This window comes from Hemibagrus wyckioides, linkage group LG27, assembly GCF_019097595.1.
Source record: "Hemibagrus wyckioides isolate EC202008001 linkage group LG27, SWU_Hwy_1.0, whole genome shotgun sequence".
Taxonomy (NCBI): domain Eukaryota; kingdom Metazoa; phylum Chordata; class Actinopteri; order Siluriformes; family Bagridae; genus Hemibagrus; species Hemibagrus wyckioides.
The window spans coordinates 2,059,854-2,079,363 of record NC_080736.1 but is presented as its reverse complement, the minus strand read 5'-3'; the positions used below and the strand labels follow the sequence as shown (position 1 = coordinate 2,079,363).

At 41.4% G+C, this 19,510-nt stretch overlaps 1 long non-coding RNA gene across 1 annotated transcript; it reads right to left on the bottom strand.

Annotated features, from left to right (window-relative positions):
* Positions 1-1,110: 1,110 nt before the first annotated feature.
* Positions 1,111-14,415, bottom strand: LOC131347479 (uncharacterized). Its single transcript, XR_009203779.1, has 3 exons — positions 14,301-14,415; positions 6,336-6,572; positions 1,111-2,075 (listed from the first exon to the last, which is right to left on the bottom strand). It is a non-coding gene; the product is annotated as an uncharacterized LOC131347479 (long non-coding RNA).
* Between the last annotated feature and the right edge of the window lie 5,095 nt (positions 14,416-19,510).

The window sequence follows — 19,510 nt, the reverse complement described above, 5'->3', positions numbered from 1 at the left end:
CTCTGCTCTTCATCCTTTACTTTTACTTATTCATTGACTTTAGGCTTGACGAATCTCACGCCAGATTAAACAACAAGCTGATTTATTTGTTTTATTAGTCGACATCTAAACGTGAACAGATCCTCGGAGACGTATTTTAAACGATAATCATTACATCGTACATTGTTCTTTCGTCAGCAAAGTTTCTGTATACAGAGTTTAAGTGTTTTCTTTGCCAGAGTTTCACAATTTCCTAACCGCTTCCACAGATCGCTTATCATCGCTGGTGTGTATTTCTTCTTCAGGACAACAGGAAAACATTTTAAGTGTCCTCTGTGGCAATAAAAAATTCAATAAAATCCATCTAAATCACAGAAACAGCCAAAGAGCGTGCTGGAGGATGGCTCGCGGACATTAACAATGCAGGATGGAATCCGTACACGAACGAATAAACAGGAGATTTAGGCTAAGGATGTGATTCTCAGACTTTTCTGCATATTTATGGAGAGATTTAGAGCCGATCTGTTAGATAGGCTACGTGTTTAAAACTTTTGAGTATACTCCGACCTTTACAGATCATTAAAATAATCAAATCCAATCAAAATAAACAAACTTTGAATACAAATATTGTTTTTTCCAGTAAAGAAGCCAATGCTACACATAATTGGCTCTTTTAAAGTGCTAGAATATTAGATGTTTTACTGCAATACACAGAAAATAAATTCCCTAAAGCTAATTTTAGACTAGCTAGATGTGATTTTAGTGCTTTTTTTTAGATTATTATTATTAACACCCCTTCCTTCAAGAGGTCTTTAAAGGTTCCTCAAGGACTGACTGGATAATTAAAGGGTTAAAACAGATCCTGTTTCTCAACCGAAAACTCTTTGCAGGTTTTAAGCCTTCCTCTCTATAGATCTCTGAAGCGTTTTCAGTTTTCATCTTGAGTTAGCACGTTGAGGGAACCTTTACAGCTGTGCTAAATATTACATGTAACTCCTGACAGGTTCTAGATATTACAAAGAAAATTACCAGCAATAGTTCACATACTTATTCAGTTTATTCATGGACTCGGAGAAAAAGGTTTCTTGAAGGGTTGACAGAATAGCAGAGTGGAGATAGCACTGATCTGAGACCTAGCATTGCATAACACTAGCAAAAAGCTGATCAGATTTTAGAGAAAACATATCGGGCAGTGAGAGGTGAAGAGAATAAGACTGATGATCTCCTCATCATGGCACCTGTTAGTGGGTGGGATATATTAGGCAGTTAGTGAACATTTTGTCCTCAAAGTTGATGTTAGAAGCAGGAAAAATGGAGAAGATTTGAGGGCTAAATTGTGATGGCTAGACCACTGGATCAGAGCATCTCCAAAACTGCAGCTCTTGTGGGGTGTTCCCGGTCTGCAGTGGTCAGTGTCTATCAAAAGTGGTCCAAGGAAGGAACAGTGGTGAATCAGAGACACGTGGGGAGAGAAGGCTGACCCGTGTGATCCGATCCAACAGACGAGCTACTGTTGCTCAAATTGCTGAAGAAGTTAATGCTGGTTCTGATAGAAAGGGGTCAGAATACACAGTGCAGGACGGGTCAGGACTGTTTTGGCAGCAAAAAGGATGGACCAACACAATAGTAGGCAGGTGGTCATGATGTTATGGCTGATCGGTGTATTTAGACTTCACAATGTAAGTGATGTTTAGTGTGAAAGAGTTTCTGTGGTGTTTTTCAAACACAGTTATTAAATTCCACACGGAATTTAAGAGGAACCACAGAGGAACCGTTCTAAGAAATGTTCTACATGTGAATCTGTGGACTTTTGGAGCAGGTCTCTGAGCTGTCACAGTGTTAACTCCAGATCGTTTTTCATTCCAGTCTTTACCCTGCTTTATTATCACACACATCTCTGTTTAAATCCATGATTATGTAAGTCAGACTGTGACAGAATACATCTTTCTTTCTCAGCATTTTTCTCCTCAGCCATTTGTCATGTTTCTCAGGTGCTGACACGTTCAAAACCCGAAACTCAACTCCTCGTTCCTCCGGGGGCAAAAAGGCTGCTTTTAACACCTCCGTCTGACACGGACAACACCACCGATGTTCACCTTACAGAGAGAGAGAGAGAGAGAGAGAGAGAGAGAGAGATGGAGAGATGGAGAGGGTGGGGGAGAGGGAGGGGGTAGATAGAAAGAGAGAGAGAATGAGAGGGAGAGAGACAGAGTGAGAGAGAGAGAGAGAGAGAGAGAGAGAATGAGAGGGAGGAAGAGAGGGAGGTGGAGAGAGAGAGAGAGAGAGAGAGAGAGAGAATGAGAGGGAGGAAGAAAGAGAGAGAGGAAGAGAGGGAGGTGGAGAGAGAGAGAGAGAGAGAGAAAGAGCGAGATAATGAGGAAGAGATGGAGGGAGAGAATAAGAGAAAGAGTATTTATATTGGTGAATTCTGACTGGCTTTGTTTTTAATACAATATCGTTTCCATAGTAACCGCTCACGGATGCACCACATGTGCGGATCAAAAGCGTGTCATTGTTCTTATGGTGAAGTTTTCCGTAAGGAGAAACGTGTTTATGTAACATTTATAGATCCTTATTAACGTCAAGAGAAAGTGAGAACAGGAGCCAACTCAGAACGAGTGACAGAGCAAAGAGTAAAACATAACTATAAACAGACAAAAAGTCTTTATTATCGTATTTATGTGAGGAATAAAACAGTGGGGTCGTGCCTTTAGAGGAAAATAATGAACTCTGTGTCATCACACCAATCCGAACACGAGTGCTCAGGTTCAGATCACAAGATAACGCTAACACGCTAAACACCAAAAACCCCAGAAATTACATGATGGTGAACTTCAGATATTTTTTAAACCTGTTCTGTCGTTCTGTCGCTCTTTCACTCGCTTTACATTTCAGATAATAAATAGACTTTTCTGTCTTGAACACAGGTCAGGTAGAACACTTGACCTTCGTACACTGCAGATGTGGTGCTCTTTGAAGCACATTCCTCTCATTCTGAAGTGCTGGAGGGGGGAGAGTGTGTGTGTGTGTGTGTGAGGCTAAATATAGGGGTATTCCCTGTCTAAATTAGATATTCGCCCCTGAATATGGCACCAGCTAAAGCCCCAGTGCCCTGGGTTGGTGATGGTGGTGGTGTGTGTGTCAGTGTGTGTGTGCGTGTAAGTGTAAGGCTAAATATAGGGGTATTCCCTGTCTAAATTAGATATTCGCCCCTGAATACGGCCCCAGCTAAAGCCCCTTGTGCCCTGGGTTGGTGATGGTGGTGATGGTGGTGTGTGTGTGTGCGTGTGTGTGTGTGTGTGTGTGTGTGTGTGTGTGTATAAGGGTTCTGTTTTAACAGACAAGTGCTGAATCAGGAAATGCTTCAAGGGCACGTCATCTCGTCAAAGACAGTTCCTCTCAGGTCCACCAGGGGGAGTAGTGCTCAAGTCAGCCATGTTTTCTAAGTCTACCGAGTCGGATAAAACAAATCGAGTGTCTAGAGTAACAGTACAACCCAAGGGAACCCAAGCGATCTGGACCTGAACACCTCTCTCTGTAAACATTAAACATTCCCACGTTATCCCAAAGGAATTCTGACCAATCCTGCTCATTCCTGCAGAAAATCCCATTTGTTCATGTAGAAAATTTGACCCATCTGCCCACTCCCAGAGGAATTCTGACTATTTGTGCTTGCTCCTGCAGAAGATGTGACTAATCCCAGTCACTGCTCCAGAAATTCTGACAAATCCCACTTGCTCTCATAGAAAATTTGGCCACTCCCACTTGTTTATGTAGAAACTTTTACCAAGAAAAGAAAGAATTCTGACCAAATCTGCTTGCTTTTGCAGGCAATTTGACCAATCTCACAGCAGAGCAGTCATCTTACACAGTCATATATAAATTCAGACCAGACACGTCTGCTCTAAAGGTCCCTCAAGGAATTCTGATCAATCCTGCACTAAAGTTTACCAATCCTGCTCCATCACAAAGAACATCTGAACTATGCAATCAACTGAGCCAGAAACTTAGTCTAATCCCATCGACTGCTCCAGAAACTTAGTCTAATCCCATACACTGCTCTAATAACTTCACTTCACCAACTGCTCCAGAAACTTAGACCAATCCCATCCAATTCTGCAGAAACGTAGTCCAATGCCACCTACTGTTCCAGAAACATAGTCTTTTCTCATCCACTGCTCCAGAAACTTAATCTAATCCCATCCACTGCTCCAATAATTTACTCCAATCCCAGTGACTATACCAGAAACTTCTCCCATCCACTGCTCCAATAACCTAGACCAATTCCATCCACTGCTCCAAAAACTTAGTCCAGTTCCATCCACTGCTCCAAAAACTTAGTCCAGTTCCATCCACTGCCCCAGAAACAGAGTCCAAACCCATCCACTGCTCCAGAAAATTAGACCAGTCCCATCCACTGCTCCCACTGCTTCAGAAACGTAGTCCAATCCCATCCACTGCTCCAGAATCTGAGACCAAGATTATTTGCTCATGTAGAAATTTTGACCAATTCTGTCAGCTCCCTAAAGAATTATGTTCAGTCTTGGCAGATCCTGCAGAAACGTTCACCTGTAAGGACCTGTAAAATGGTCCCAAAGGAATTTTGGGACCAGTCCGCTCTCCTCCAGCAGAACACGTGACCAATCCCATCTGCTCACAATGACATTTACATCCTGCAAAATAATAATAAACAAAAAAAAGTCGACCAATCCTAACTAAACGAGACTGACCGATCCCACTTGCTCACACCGATGCTCACATTCCCAAAGGAATTCTAAGGAATTCCGACCTCCCTAATAGAAAATCTCCCGCAAATGTCTTTGTACCTAGCCACAATATTTTCTAATAAACTTAGTTGCTTCTATTTTAAAAGAAAAATACCAATATCAAGACATTAGGGCTGTTTTTGAAGATCTGGAGCTCTAAGCGTGTGACATCATCATGAACACAATAAGACTTCGTGCTCAGCTTTATCCGACTTCCCGTTTGTCCTCCAGAAGAAGATAAACCACAACCCAAGAGGCTTCAAGTCGCTTTTACTGTCAGGACGCTACGATATGAACTCTAACACACACACACACACAGTAAGCTTTAATCCGGTTTAAATTCTAGTCACTGAGTAAATCCTCGTAAAATTCCCGTCTTAAATTTGCTCCCTCTGGATATTCGATTGTAACATAAACGACCGCTGCGTCACCAAACACGTCTGACTGAAGGGATTACGCTCAGTGGCTTTTATGTATATTACGGTGGCTTAAAAAAACAAAAATGATCCTGATTCAGATTCTGGGGGAATTTGGGATGAAACGGTAACTAGGTGATTGTCTTTAAAGTGAATTTTGCTCCAGTGAACAAGGCGTAATAATCCTGGTGATCGCAAGGCAAATGACAAGACGCTGTTTACACAACACACTGCAGACACCGTGAGAGAGAGAGTGTGTGTGTGTGTGTGTGTGTGTGTGTGTGTGAGGGGATTTCTATTATTAAAGACGTCCCTGACAGGTGTGAAATCTTCTGTTGTCGGTTGTAAACGGATTCAGGAGCTCATGTTTCTCCTCACTGAGATCATACAGACATACACAAGCTTATGTTTATGGTGTGTGTAAGAGTGTGTGTGTGTGTGTGTGTCCATACTCAATGTTGGGACATTTAAATTAATCAAGCTGCATTTAAATATGTTGTTTAAGCCTTTAATAGATGGATTAAGCATGGATTTTATACATGGAACAAGGCAAGTGGGCAGGGCTAAAACCAGTGCAGATCCTTGATTGGTCAAACAGAATAATGGCAAAAAATATCTTGACGATGTTGAACAGTGTTTCTAGAAGAAAATATGGAGATGTTCAGTAGTACAGTGTGGTGTATCATGAAAAGATGAAAGTACTGGCACCCTCGCTTGGCTTTCGTGCTCTGAGACGAAAACAAAATTTCTGACTCAAAATGTGAAATAAATAAATAAATAAACAAACAGACATTTTTCTTATGAAATTGAAAAATGTGCGTGACAGTATTGAGCGTGGGATGAAATGAGGTAGGATAATAAACTTGAGGATTTACTAATAACTCAATTATTGGCATGGGGAATTGTGAAAGTGAACAAGGTCATGTGGGTGGAGCTAACACAATGCAGGCTTCTGATTGGTCGATGGAATGCTTAGAGAAACATCCTAATTTAGTGTCTGGCTGGATTTAATCCAATTTAAAAGTTCAGATTTGTTTATAATTTATTTACCTGCAGTTACATTATTTATTTACATACAAAATTTTTGATTCCCAAATGTGTTTCTATTTATTTTAGCGTGTTAGAATGTGCAACAGCGCATTACAAACAAATGTAAAAGTGCTAAACAGAATACCTTTTGCTTAACGTCTCCATATACAGATGGCGTCTGGTCGTCTTCCTGAGCGGTGATGAGTGAAAGCTGTGACACCGTCTCGTCTCCACGCCGCATTGTATTCGTACGGGTCAGAGGTTTAACACTGGAAGGTTCTCAGGGTGTTTGGTTCTCTCTCGCTGCATTTCAGTTTCACGTTTTTCCTCATGTTCGTGTTCGGTTTAAGAACGGTTTTATGATGAATCACTCCGGGTTTGACTGGGAAATAATAGCAGATATCAATTACAGGTTAAGAAACAGGATCAATCTCTCTAACACTGTGATATCTGATCGCTCAATCACACACAACCCAGGCACACAATACACACTATACAACTGTTGAATTTACAGAAAACACTTTACACAGATCAGGCATAACATTATGACCACCTGCTTAATATTGTGCTGGTCCCCCTTTTGCTGCCAAAACAGCCCTGACCCGTCCTGCACTGTGTATTCTGACCCCTTTCTATCAGAACCAGCATTAACTTCTTCAGCAATTTGAGCAACAGTAGCTCGTCTGTTGGATCGGATCACACGGGCCAGCCTTCACTCCCCATGTGCAGTGTTGGCCATCCATGACCCTGTCGCCGGTTCACCACTGTTCCTTCCTTGGACCACTTTTGATAGATACTGACCACTGCAGACCAGGAACACCCCACAAGAGCTGCAGTTTTGGAGATGCTCTGATCCAGTGGTCTATCCATCACAATTTGTTCCTTCATCAAACTCAAAGCTCAAATCCTTACGCTTGTCCATTTTTCCTGCTTCTAACATCAACTTTGAGGACAAAATGTTGACTTGCTGCCTAATATATCCCACCCACTAACAGGTGCCATGATGAGGAGATACTCAGTCTTATTCACTTCACCTGGATCTGCTCACAATGTTATGGCTGACCGGTGTATATTTCTGCACTGAAGCACATCTGCATTATGACTGAGAGAGAGGGATTATGGATAATCGTGTCAGACATACTTATGGGTCATACTTCTGCGTCAACCAGATTTCAGACCATCGCTGAATGGTCACAGCATCACGTCAAGTCACATCACATGCAAACGCTGTTAATGACATCATACATCAGTTTAGATCCACTGATCTGATTGGTCGAGAGCTGCTCTAACAGTGCTCATCATCACTTTAACCGCACTGGGGCGTCCCTGCGTGAGTTACTCCTCTGCTTCTTCTCTAATTCTGCTTCCTAGTTTGAAATGGTTACTACGGCAACACTAGTGAAATCAGATAGATGGATGGATGGATGGCTGGATGGATGGATAGATAGATAGATAGATAGATAGATAGATAGATAGATAGATAGATAGATAGATATGAAGTGGGTGGAGTCTCTTTTAATATCTGACATCTTGGTAATGAAAAACCTGGAAGTAAAATCCACTTCTTCTCCTTCTTCTTCTTATTCTTCATCATCATTTTCTCCTCCTCCACTTGATCAGCAGTGTACCTGAGACTTTATTCTGATTTTTAATTAGTTTGTTTGTGTTGATTGAAGTCCATCACTGATGATACTTTGCTGACTCTCTGCTTTTCTGCCTCTGAGCCTGACCTCACACCTCAGATACATCTAAACAAAACGCTCTCCATCAGCCTACTGCCGCTGGTTCTAACACGTTCCTCGAACTCCTTTCCCAAAAGTCGGAGGTGGAGATAACTAGCTCTCAGTGAAACAGATTCACACAGAGGGTTCGAGAACAGTATTAAGTGATCAACACCAGGCCTCTGCTGCTGAAACTCTGAGCATATGGAGAACTTTATTTTTCTCACGTCGAGATCTGGAGACTTTAAACCCTCTGAGGGATTTTTCCTCATTTATAAATGACACACAGAAATGTACTTTAGACACAGAATATCGTCGACTCGCAGGAAATCTCTGGATAAACTGTGACATTTTTTAAATGGTGAACATTTGAAGTTACAAGTCATGAAAAACTTGAGGGTGAAATGAGACTGAAGTGCACTTAGGAAAACATGGATATTAAATAAAATAGTATAGTAGTAACTACTATAAGTTAAAATTTTTTGTGAAGCTTGTTTCTGTTAGCTAACGAACTTTACTTGATGGTTCTCTGAATAATTATAGCAGAATTAAGAATTTATCTATCTACCCAACCATCCGTCCGTCCGTCCGTCCATCTATCTATCCATCCATCCATCCATCCATCCATCCATCCATCCATCCATCCATCTATGTAATTTTGAAACACTGAATAGCAACATTGTTTTATTTTTATGTTATAATTATGCTCTAAAATATATAATGATTGTACACAACATTTATAGATTATTTTTAAATATTTACATAAGTAGCAAATACATTTATTTAAATTGTTTTAAAAACTCTGTATTCGACTGTGTTTGATATTTTTGACGGCTCATCAGCTGCTTCCTGTCTGTCTGGAATTAGTTTTATTTACATTTAAATTCAGAATCACATTATCCATTCTCTCTCAGAAAAGCATACTGTGACATCATTAGTCCCAAAACTGATATCTGCTGACCACAAGCCAGAGCAGGAGTTCAGCGTCCAAACCATCAAGCACTCATCTTCATACTTCAACTGGACTCTGCTCAACCTAATAAACAGAATAAATTGTCTACTGAATCATTTCCAAACTCACTGGAACTGAACTGAGGCTGAAGATCCTGAATTAGCGTTTCTGAACCCGGCGGAGGTTCTGCAGGCTAAGCTTCGGTCTCCTGCGTGTAAACGTTTATTAGGTGTAAAATGACGTCATGTCTGTGGCTTCAAACACAGCAAGCATTCATTGTAGCCAATCAGAGCAGAAAATCAGAGATAAATGGTGCTCTGGAGTGTCACGGCACTTCCTCTCACCAGGAAAAAAACCATCTATGAAGCCAACAGCGGGAAGATCAGACTGTAATGGACTGACCTCTAAACAACCGGCGGCCATTTTGAAACGTGTGGTGAGGCTGAGGAATGAGAATGATCTGAGAATCCTGTTAGACAGCAAGATGAAGAGACAATGAAAATGTAGAAAATATTCACAATCATGGAATGTCTTTCACTCACAACAATTAACTCTGACTTTAATTTATTGGTTAAGTTTTCCTACATTACCCACAATGCCGTTAGATGACCTGATGTTGCCCTTGCTGCTTCAGAGATAAAGATAATCCACTCTAACCAGACTCTTCATTATCCCAATGCTCCATGAAGGGTTTCCCCTAAATCCCCTTCCATAAAAGCAATAATAAGAGCTTCATTAGCTGTGATGTGGTTCACTCAGTGACGGCTCGGTGGATGATGTTGATTTGATTATTGGTCAAGCGTCTGAACGCTCGTCTCGGTTTCCTCTGTGGTTTTGTTTTAACAGGAATAAATAGGCTTTGAGTTTGTTAAACAATGTCTCTTGTGTGTGTTTAAGTGAAGCTCAGCTGCTATTTTCACTCTGAGGTCAATTGATTGATGTGAAAATGTCTCCAGAGAAATGAGACGTGACTGTCGGGGATGGCACGGGGGAAGGGGGGGGGGAGTGAGAAGAGGATTTATAGGACACAGCAGAAAACGTTGAGAATTCACTTTAAACACGAGCACGAGGAAGTGACCATGATTTATAAAACTGATATGACCAATTAGTCTTAATGAAGAGGCCGTGGCCGGTGTGCTAGTCTTAATGAAGAGGGCGTGGCCGCTGCGGTAGTATTAATGAAAAGAGCATGGTTGCTGTGATAGTCCTAAAGAGGAGGGTGCGGCTGCTGTGACAGGTTTAAGAAGAGGGCGTGACTGTTGCAATATTATTAAAGAAGAGGGCGTGGTCACTGTGTTAAAAGTAATGAAGAGGGCATGGCCGGTACGGTAGTCTTAATGAAGAGGGCGTGGCTGCTGTGATAGTCCTAATGGGGAGGGTGTGGCTGCTGTGACAGGTTTAATGAAGAGGGCGTGACTGTTGCAATATTATTAAAGAAGAGGGCGTGGTCACTGTGTTAAAAGTAATGAAGAGGGCATGGCCGGTACGGTAGTCTTAATGAAGAGGGCGTGGCTGCTGTGATAGTCCTAATGGGGAGGGTGTGGCTGCTGTGACAGGTTTAATGAAGAGGGCGTGACTGTTGCAATATTATTAAAGAAGAGGGCGTGGTCACTGTGTTAAAAGTAATGAAGAGGGCATGGCCGGTACGGTAGTCTTAATGAAGAGGGCGTGGCTGCTGTGATAGTCCTAATGGGGAGGGTGTGGCTGCTGTGACAGGTTTAATGAAGAGGGCGTGACTGTTGCGATATTATTAAAGAAGAAGGCGTGGTCACTGTGACAGGTTTAATAAATAGGCCGTGGTTTCTGTGATAGTCTTTATGAAGGGGGCGTAGACACTGTGATAATATTAATGAAGAGGGCGTGGTGATAGTCTTAAAATAAAGGGAGTGGTTGTTGTGATAGTCTTAATGACCGTGGCCTCTGCCCGCGGTCACTCCTTGAGTGTGTGTTCATTTAGATTACGTTTCCAAAGGAGAATTAATTCATTCAGTTTCCTTCTAGTGTTGTGCCATGAGGTGAATGATTTTTCTCTAGATTTCCACAGACCATGACACACACACACACACACACACACACACACACACACACTCCACTCCACTCACTGCAGAGGCAAAATAAACTGGTTTTGATTGATCACCTGTGTGAATCGAGACTCAGGAGAACAAAAGCGAAGCCAAATAGCTTCTGATGTCTCACTCACTACCTGGCTCTGTGCTGCACATTAAGATCTGCTTAATTCATTACATGCACCCTGGAGGTGAAACACACCCTGCGGATGAATAGAGCGCTCGGTAAATCTGACTATTGTGTGTGTGTGTGTTTCTGTGTGTGTGTGTTTCTGTGTGTGTGTGTTTCTGTGTGTGTGTGTTTCTGTGTGTGTGTGTGGTAAAGCTTCATTTATCTAGGAACTTGTCTGTGCAAAATGATCTTCCTCTCTGTGCTGTAAACAGGCATTGTAAATGTTAGACTACGAAGAAGATTTACACATGGTACTGTGTGTGTGTGTGTGTGTGTGTGTGTGTTATTGATCATTCCCTGCTTGGACAATGGAACAAATCTCAGTGAACAACTGAATCATCGAGAGCATAGAAAACAATAGAAAGCTGGATATTTGGAGTGGTCAGTGGTATCAGTAATGTCTGTGTGAACTGGACGCCACGTGGAAACCCCACAGCTTTTCTAGAATAGGATGGAATTAAACGTGTTGCATTTGGACGCCAAATCTCTCGTCCTGATGTCATGAGATTATAAGCGAGACGCTAAACATCCTCGTTTGTTGTAAAATACACTGAAGTCAAAGCCGTGTTTGGCTCAGTGTTTTGATTTTTGTGGTAACAGGGAAAACCCCACCATCTCTCTCACACACACACACACACACACACACACCCACCCACTCACATGCACGCACGCACGCACACACACACACACGCACACACGCACACACACACACATCTGAAGGGAGTGATCTCAGTGTGGTTAGCTCTCTTTAATCTCCTCATCCTTATCGTCCTCTTCAGAGAGAAGTCAGACGTTTAGGAGAAGAATTACTCGACTGTCACTGACACACACACACACAGTAAGTCACTGAGTACTGTTTTTTTCTTCTTTTCTCCTGCCATTACACGTCCATTAAAACCAGTGTAAACTGGAAACATGTCCTGGTGGAAATCTGAGATGAGGTTTATGAGTTCTGACGTATTTATTTCAAACAATTCATGTAGAACTCAAAAACACATCCAGACTCTTTCTCTTCTTTACTGTATATGTTATTATTAATCAATTTTTGAGTTAAAATTTTGTCTATATTTGATTAAAAACCAACGGCACCTAGCCTGCATCCTCATACAGGATTTAGACTCTTATTTTGAAAGTTTGCCAAAATCAGAACATTATATATTAATAATTTAAAATAAATCTCCTCATCTCCTCATCATGGCACCTGTTAGAGGGTGGGATATATTAGGCAGCAAGTCAACAAGTCAAAGTTGATGTTAGAAGCAGGAAAAATGGACAAGTGTAAGGATTTGAGCGAGTTTGATGAAGGGCCAAATTGTGATGGCTAGACCACTGGATCAGAGCATCTCCAAAACTGCAGCTCTTGTGGGGTGTTCCCGGTCTGCAGTGGTCAGTATCTATCAAAAGTGGTCCAAGGAAGGAACAGTGGTGACCTGGAGACAGGGTCATGGACGGTCAAGGCTCATTGATGGACATGGGGAGAGAAGGCTGGCCCGTGTGATCCGATCCAACAGACGAGCTACTGTTGATCAGATTGCTGAAGAAGTTAATGCTGGTTCTGATAGAAAGGGGTCAGAATACACAGTGCAGGACGGGTCAGGGCTGTTTTATCAGCAAAAGGGTGAACCAACACAATGTTAGGCAGGTGGCCATAATGTTATGCCTGATCGGTGTAGATACAGACTCGGGTTAATTAACAGGGTGGTGAGATATCAGTCCTTTCGTTCAGTGAGCCACAAACCTACCAGGTGAATCGAGTCAGAATCGACTCATCTGCAGAAAGTGAATCAAACGCTGTACTTTTGTTTGTCTGTGTGTGTGTTTTAACACAATTTTTAAAGTGTGTTTGAATTATTCTGCCCAATAACAGAGTTTTTCAGCCCTACCTGCCCCTCAACTGAAGCATTTATTTTTAAAGTAAATTGTGAAACCAAACCAAACGAATCAAAAGAATCGACTCCCAGGCGTCACATCAGAAACGTCTGCATTTTCTGAGGAAAGTAAAATGGCCGTCAGTGTCATTTAACCTCAGAGCCACGCCCTTTCAGTGGCAAAGGTTCGAGGTCATCTGGGTTTGTTTTTCCACACTCTCTTCTCGGGGAATTTCCGACAGACTCTATAATTCAGCGATGGTCATCCTCTGAAGCCAATTTGGCAAAATTCTATTAGTTTTTGGTAAATCGGACGTTTTGACTCTGACTGTATGTCACATTCGCTGTTATTAAGAGCTGAATGTTTCGACTGAACGACAAATATTTATTCAAAGCCAGAGGAAAAAATCAGGCTTCCAAATCCTCTCATTTGTGGTGCGGTGGTTTTTGCATAAATAATTACACCCTCCTTCCCAGGCATCATCGGGTCTCGTCTCTACACCACAGATACTGACTTATAAATACATCAAACATGACGCACCACCCGCTGAGCCGAGAGACGAGACTCGTCAGGGATGAGAGCTCTCCTGTAGAGAGAGAGAGGCTCTAAATATAATCCTGGCCTGACTCTTCCTTTTCTTTCAGCGCTCATTTTCATCACTCGGTCTCCTGGTTTATTTTTACAGTAGAAAATGTTTATCCTCCCCGGTTCTGAGCACGCTGTAATTTCAGGCCTGGAAACTGGTGATGGGGTGAGAGAGGTAGAAAAAGAGAAAGAGGGTGAGAGAGAGGGTGGGGTGCAACTGGATGATCTGGATGTGTGTGTGTGTGTGTAGGAATCCCTGCAGCTCAGTAAGCTGTGTGTGATGTAGGAAACTCCCTGGTTTATGAACGGTGTGTGTTTGGTGTTGTTTCAGATTACAGACTCACTAAAACCTCTTTTTCCTCGCAGTTTACTCTGCATTTCCACCTTAACATGCTATAAAAAGGAGATTTGAACAGACACACTGCTGCTGTGATCATAAACACTCGGTCCTGCACGCCACAGCCCAGGACTCTTATTCACTGAGGTTCTTAATTCCGAGATTAAGTCCAAAAAGCTCCATCACTCTTTATGTGTTTATGCGAGAGAAAGTTCCTCGTATTCAGAGACGGTTTTTCACACACATTCAAAATAATTTTCTTGCTGGATGAAAGGATGGAGGGATGGATGGATAATGTATAGTATAAAGTGATGAAGCCTTAAATAGAAAGAATGTACAGAGGAACTATTAAACAACTAGGGGGTAGGGGATTAGGATTGGGGGGTAAATTAATGGAAAGAAACTCACCTGCATGTAGTTCATGCCTTCTAGAACATTCTTGAATAGATGCCTCAAAGAGACGGGAGTTTTCTTCTCTTCAAGGGAAAAATGCTGTTTCTTTCTTCAGTACATATTTTCTATAAAGAAAATAAGAAAAAATTACGTTAAGAAAAAAAGGAAAAGAAGAAAAAAAGAAAATAAAAAAAGAAAGAAAAGAAAGAAAGAAACAAAAGAAAAAAAAGAAAAGGAAAAAAGAAAAAGTTACAAAAAAAATAAAAATAAAAATAAATAAATAAAAAAACAAAAAAAATGAAAAAGAAAAGAAACCTCTGTATATTTGGTTTAAAATAATATCTTCTCTATCTCACATTAAATCCATTCATAATTTTATCCATAAAAATGATGTTTTCCTGAACTTTAAAGAGACGTGTATAAATATCAGACTCTGTATTATCAGTGACAATGAAAGAAAGGTTTTATTTAAAGAAGGTTGTTACACTGACGAATGACTCGCTCTGATCTTCGCCTCGTTTGCGTCTCAAACATTAATGACCTTTTGATTGCGCTTTAATGATCTGTGCGCACGCAGAAGTTATCACAGCGCTGTGTAAACACACACACACACACACACACACACACACGGTTAATGACAGGACAGATACAGTGCGGGGGGGGGGTTGGGGTCTGGAGGACGTGTGTGCATTAACGCCTCGTATCTGTACGGCAAACTGCAGAACTGGAGAACCTCTTACTGAACATTCACTGAGGCTCTGAACACTCACTGCTGATGGACAGATAGATGTATAGATAAACTGAGAGGGATGGATGGATGGATGGATGAATGGATGGGTGGATGAATAGATGGATTGAGGGATGGGTGGATGGATGGCTGGATGGATGAATAGATGGAGGGAGTGATGGCATTTATGTATGTAGGTGGATAGCTGGAGGCTACAGACACAGGATGGATGAATGGATAAATGTGTGAATGGAAGAATGAAAGCTTAGCTGGATGGATGAACAGAAGAAGATATGGGACAAGTGAGCAGATGAATGGACCAATTGATAAAGGAAAGGATACATGTGATGGGTGGAATATTGTATGAATGAATGGATAAATGGAACAATTCATGCAGAAACATAGACTAATGAAAAACTTATAGATGTTTTGGATAGTGGATGTATGGATAGAAATAGGAATGGATAAATACACGGGTGAATGTATAAATGGGTGAATAGATAGATAGATAGATAGATAGATAGATAGATAGATAGATAGATAGATAGATAGATAGATAGATAGATAGATAGATAGATAGATAGACTATATTGCCAAAAGTTTTAGGACACACCTCCAAAACACTGAATTCAGGTGTTCCAATCACTTGGCCACAGGTGTATAAAATCAAGCACCTTGGCCTGCATTCTGCTTCCTCACTATTAAATATTCCATGGTCAACTGTTAGTGGTTTTATAACAAAGTAGAAGCAATTGGGAACAACAGAAACTCAGCCCCGAAGTGGTAGGCCACGTAAAATCACAGAGCGGGGTCAGCGCATGCTGAGGAGCACAGTGCACAGAAGTCTCTGTCCATAGATACAGATCTCCAAACTTTCTGTGGCCTTCAGATTAGTTCAAGAACAGTGTGTAGAGAGCTTCCTTACATCACCAAGTGCAATGCAAGATGTGGATGCAGTGGTGTAAAGCACACTGCCACTGGATTCTAGAGCAGTGGAGGCGTGTTCTCTAGACTGACAAATCACACTTTTCTGTCTGGCAATCTAATGGATGAGTCTGGGTTTGGTGGTTGCTCAGAGAATGGTACTTGCCTGACTGTATTGTGCCAAGTGTAAAGTTTGGTGGAGGGGGGATTATGGTGTGGGGTTGGGCTCAGCCCATTAGTTCCAGTGAAAGGAACTTTTAATGCTTCAGCTTCATACCAACACATTTTGGACAATTTCATTCTCTTTGTGAGAACAGTTTGGGGATGACCCCTTCCTGTTCCAACATGACTGTACACCAGTGACCAAAGCAAGGTCCATAAAGACATGGATGAGTGAGTTTGGTGTGGAGGAACTTTACTGGCCTGTACAGAGTCCTGACCTCAACCCCATAGAACACCTTTGGGATGAATTAGAGTGGAGACTGTGAGACAGACCTTCTCATCCAACAACAGTGCCTGACCTCACAAATGCACTTTTAGAGGAATGGAATCCTCTAAAAATTCCCATAAACACACTCCTAAACCTTGTGGAAAGCCTTCCCAGAAGAGATGAAGCTGTTATAGCTGTAAAGGGCGGGGCAACTCCATATTAAACTCTACAGATTAAGAATGGGATATCATTAAAGTTCAGGTGCATGTAAAGGCAGATGTCCCAAAACTTTGGCAATATTGTGTAGCTAGCTAGAAAGGATGCATAGATAGATAGATAGATAGATAGATAGATAGATAGATAGATAGATACTGTCTAATACACCACTTCATTTCTCCTCTTAAGAGATTTAAACTCAACCTCATTGTACTAATCCCTGACTGTTATTCCCTACTGAGCTTGTAATGTTTATCCAAGCTACTGCTGTTATTTCTCAGGGTGTTTGATCGGGTAGCACAACTCTTAAAGACACACACACACACACCATGACAAAGCCCTCAACAGAAGAGGACAAAACACTCCAGTGGTATTAAGGAATTAAAATGCAGTTCATGAATGAGTCTGGGCTAATTCACTAAAGCAGACTTACTGACGCGACAGAGCGTGTGTGTGTGTGTGTGTGTGTGTACATAGATGTGGGATTTAGAAGTTTATTTTTGAAGCAGGGGAGCACTTCTGCATTGTTTTATTTCCCAACACCAGGAAAACAGAACTAATTACTACAGAATAGTGTTATTTCTCCCTCAGCATTAAGATTTCATAAACACCTGCTGTACACCTCAGTCATAGAAAAGCTAGCAACCAGTCAATCTCTCTCTCTCTCTCTCTCTCATACACACACACACACACACACACAAATAATGACATTTACACACAATGCACCATTCTGTTCAAAGCTATCAGCAAATACACTGTATTAGCAAAAGTTTTGGGACACCCCTCCAGATCATAGAGTTCAGGTGTTGTTTTTCAGGGGTTGGACTCGGCCCCTTAGTTCCAGTGAAAGGAACTCTTAATGCTTCAGCTTTGGGGATGACCCCTTCCTGTTCCAACATGACTGCACACCAGTGACCAAAGCAAGGTCCATAAAGACATGGATGAGTGAGTTTGGTGTGGAGGAACTTGACTGGCCTGCACAGAGTCCTGACCTCAACCCCATAGAACACCTTTGGGATGAATTAAAGTGGAGACTGCGAGCCAGACCTTCTCATCCAACATCAGTGCCTGACCTCACAAATGTGCTTCTAGAGGAACGGTCAGAAATTCCCATAAACACACTCCTAAACCTTGTGGAAAGCCTTCCCAGAAGAGTTGAAGCTGTTATAGGGACAACTCCATATTACATTCATGTGCATGTAAAGACAGACGTCCCAAAACTTTTGACCTGGCTCACAGTCTCCGCTGTAATTCATCCACTAAACAAAATTCGACAAACAAATATATCATACAATTCAGATGTTAATTAACTAATTATTAGATGTATAAAAACGTAAACATATAAAAATTGCTAATTTATTTATGCCATTGACCTATATGACCAGCTAGGGTTCGCTGTAGAGGAGAACATCCACATCCCACTCCAGGAAGAGAGCTTCTTTCCTTTTTCTACACTTTCAGGATTTATTTTTATTTTCCTTTACGTTTATATTCTGATATTTAGGCTACTGCACTGTTTAGACAGGAAGACATTCAATTTAGCAATCAAACAGAGGGGGGGATATAGGGACAGACAAAGAGAGATATAGAAGGAGAAAGAGAGTCCCAGAATGAGACAGAAAGATCGTAAGAGAGAGAGAGAGAGAGAGACAGACAGACAGACAGACAGACAGACAGAAACAGAAGAACAAACACAGGGAGACAAAAAAGGGAATGTGCTTAATAGTAACAATCTCTTTCAGGTTCTGAACTGCTTTGTTATAAGATCTCATTCTGAATCATTTTAAGGGTATGAATCAGAGTTGCTTTTAAATGATTCAGAGTCACTTTGGTTACACTTTATACAATTCAGCGTTGTTTTAATATGACATGATTTCGAACAGTTTGGATATTAAATGATTTATTTCCACTCTGATATAATTTGATTTAGAGCTACTTTGATATGATATGATTCTGAGTCATTTTGTATGATTCTGAGTCATTTTGTATGATTCTGAGTCTTTTGGGTTTCAAACCCATTTGAATTTTTCAGAGACCAGATCTGCATTTTTTTTTTTTTAAAAATCTGCATTATCCTTCCCATCATGAATAAATACGATGTAAAGAATGAAGCAGTGTGTGTGTGCGTGTGTGTGTGTGTTTGGCTCAGATAGCTGAAGTCTCATTAAACAGCCGATCTGTCTTCTCTAGGTTTTTCCATCTTCCACTGACACTGAACTCCGCGCCTGATTTACTTCCTTCTCCATTTCTTTCCCTCCACTTTACTCCCTTTGTCCTCCGGAGTCTCTGTCTATGTCCATGTTCCGGAAGTCAGCACTCACATTAGTGTTATGATGGAAAGAAGGGACGAATGTTTTGAATGGATGGGAGGAAATTTACAGCTTTGCAAATGTAGCAGGAGATCAGGGTTCAGTCTGGAGGGTCTGCTGACCCATCACTCACTCACACACACACACACACACACACACACAATGCATCCAGTCTAGATTGCTGATGTGGCAGAAGATTAAGACAGCAAGAGAGAGAGAGAGAGAGAGAAACAGACAGGGAGAAAGGGAGAAACAAAAGAACAACACAGAGACAGAAAAAAGGGTGAAAAAAATAGGAGAAGAATGAAAGGGGTACAGAAAAATACAGAATGAGAGAGAGAGAGAGAGAGAGAGAGAGAGAGAAGAAGAAGAAGAAGAAGAAGAAGAAGAAGAAGAAGAAATACAGAGAAAACAACCCCAATATATTAGAGAGATAAGAGAGTTAGAGACAGAGACAATGTGAGACAGACAGACAGACAGACAGACAGCATTCCCCTGATGACCCAGGGTGGATGTGTGCTTGTTAGTTGGGAGTGTTTGAATAATTTTGTGTCTTTTAAAGGGGACATGTCTCATTAAAACCCTGGTTTATCTGCGAGACACAAACAAGAATCATCAA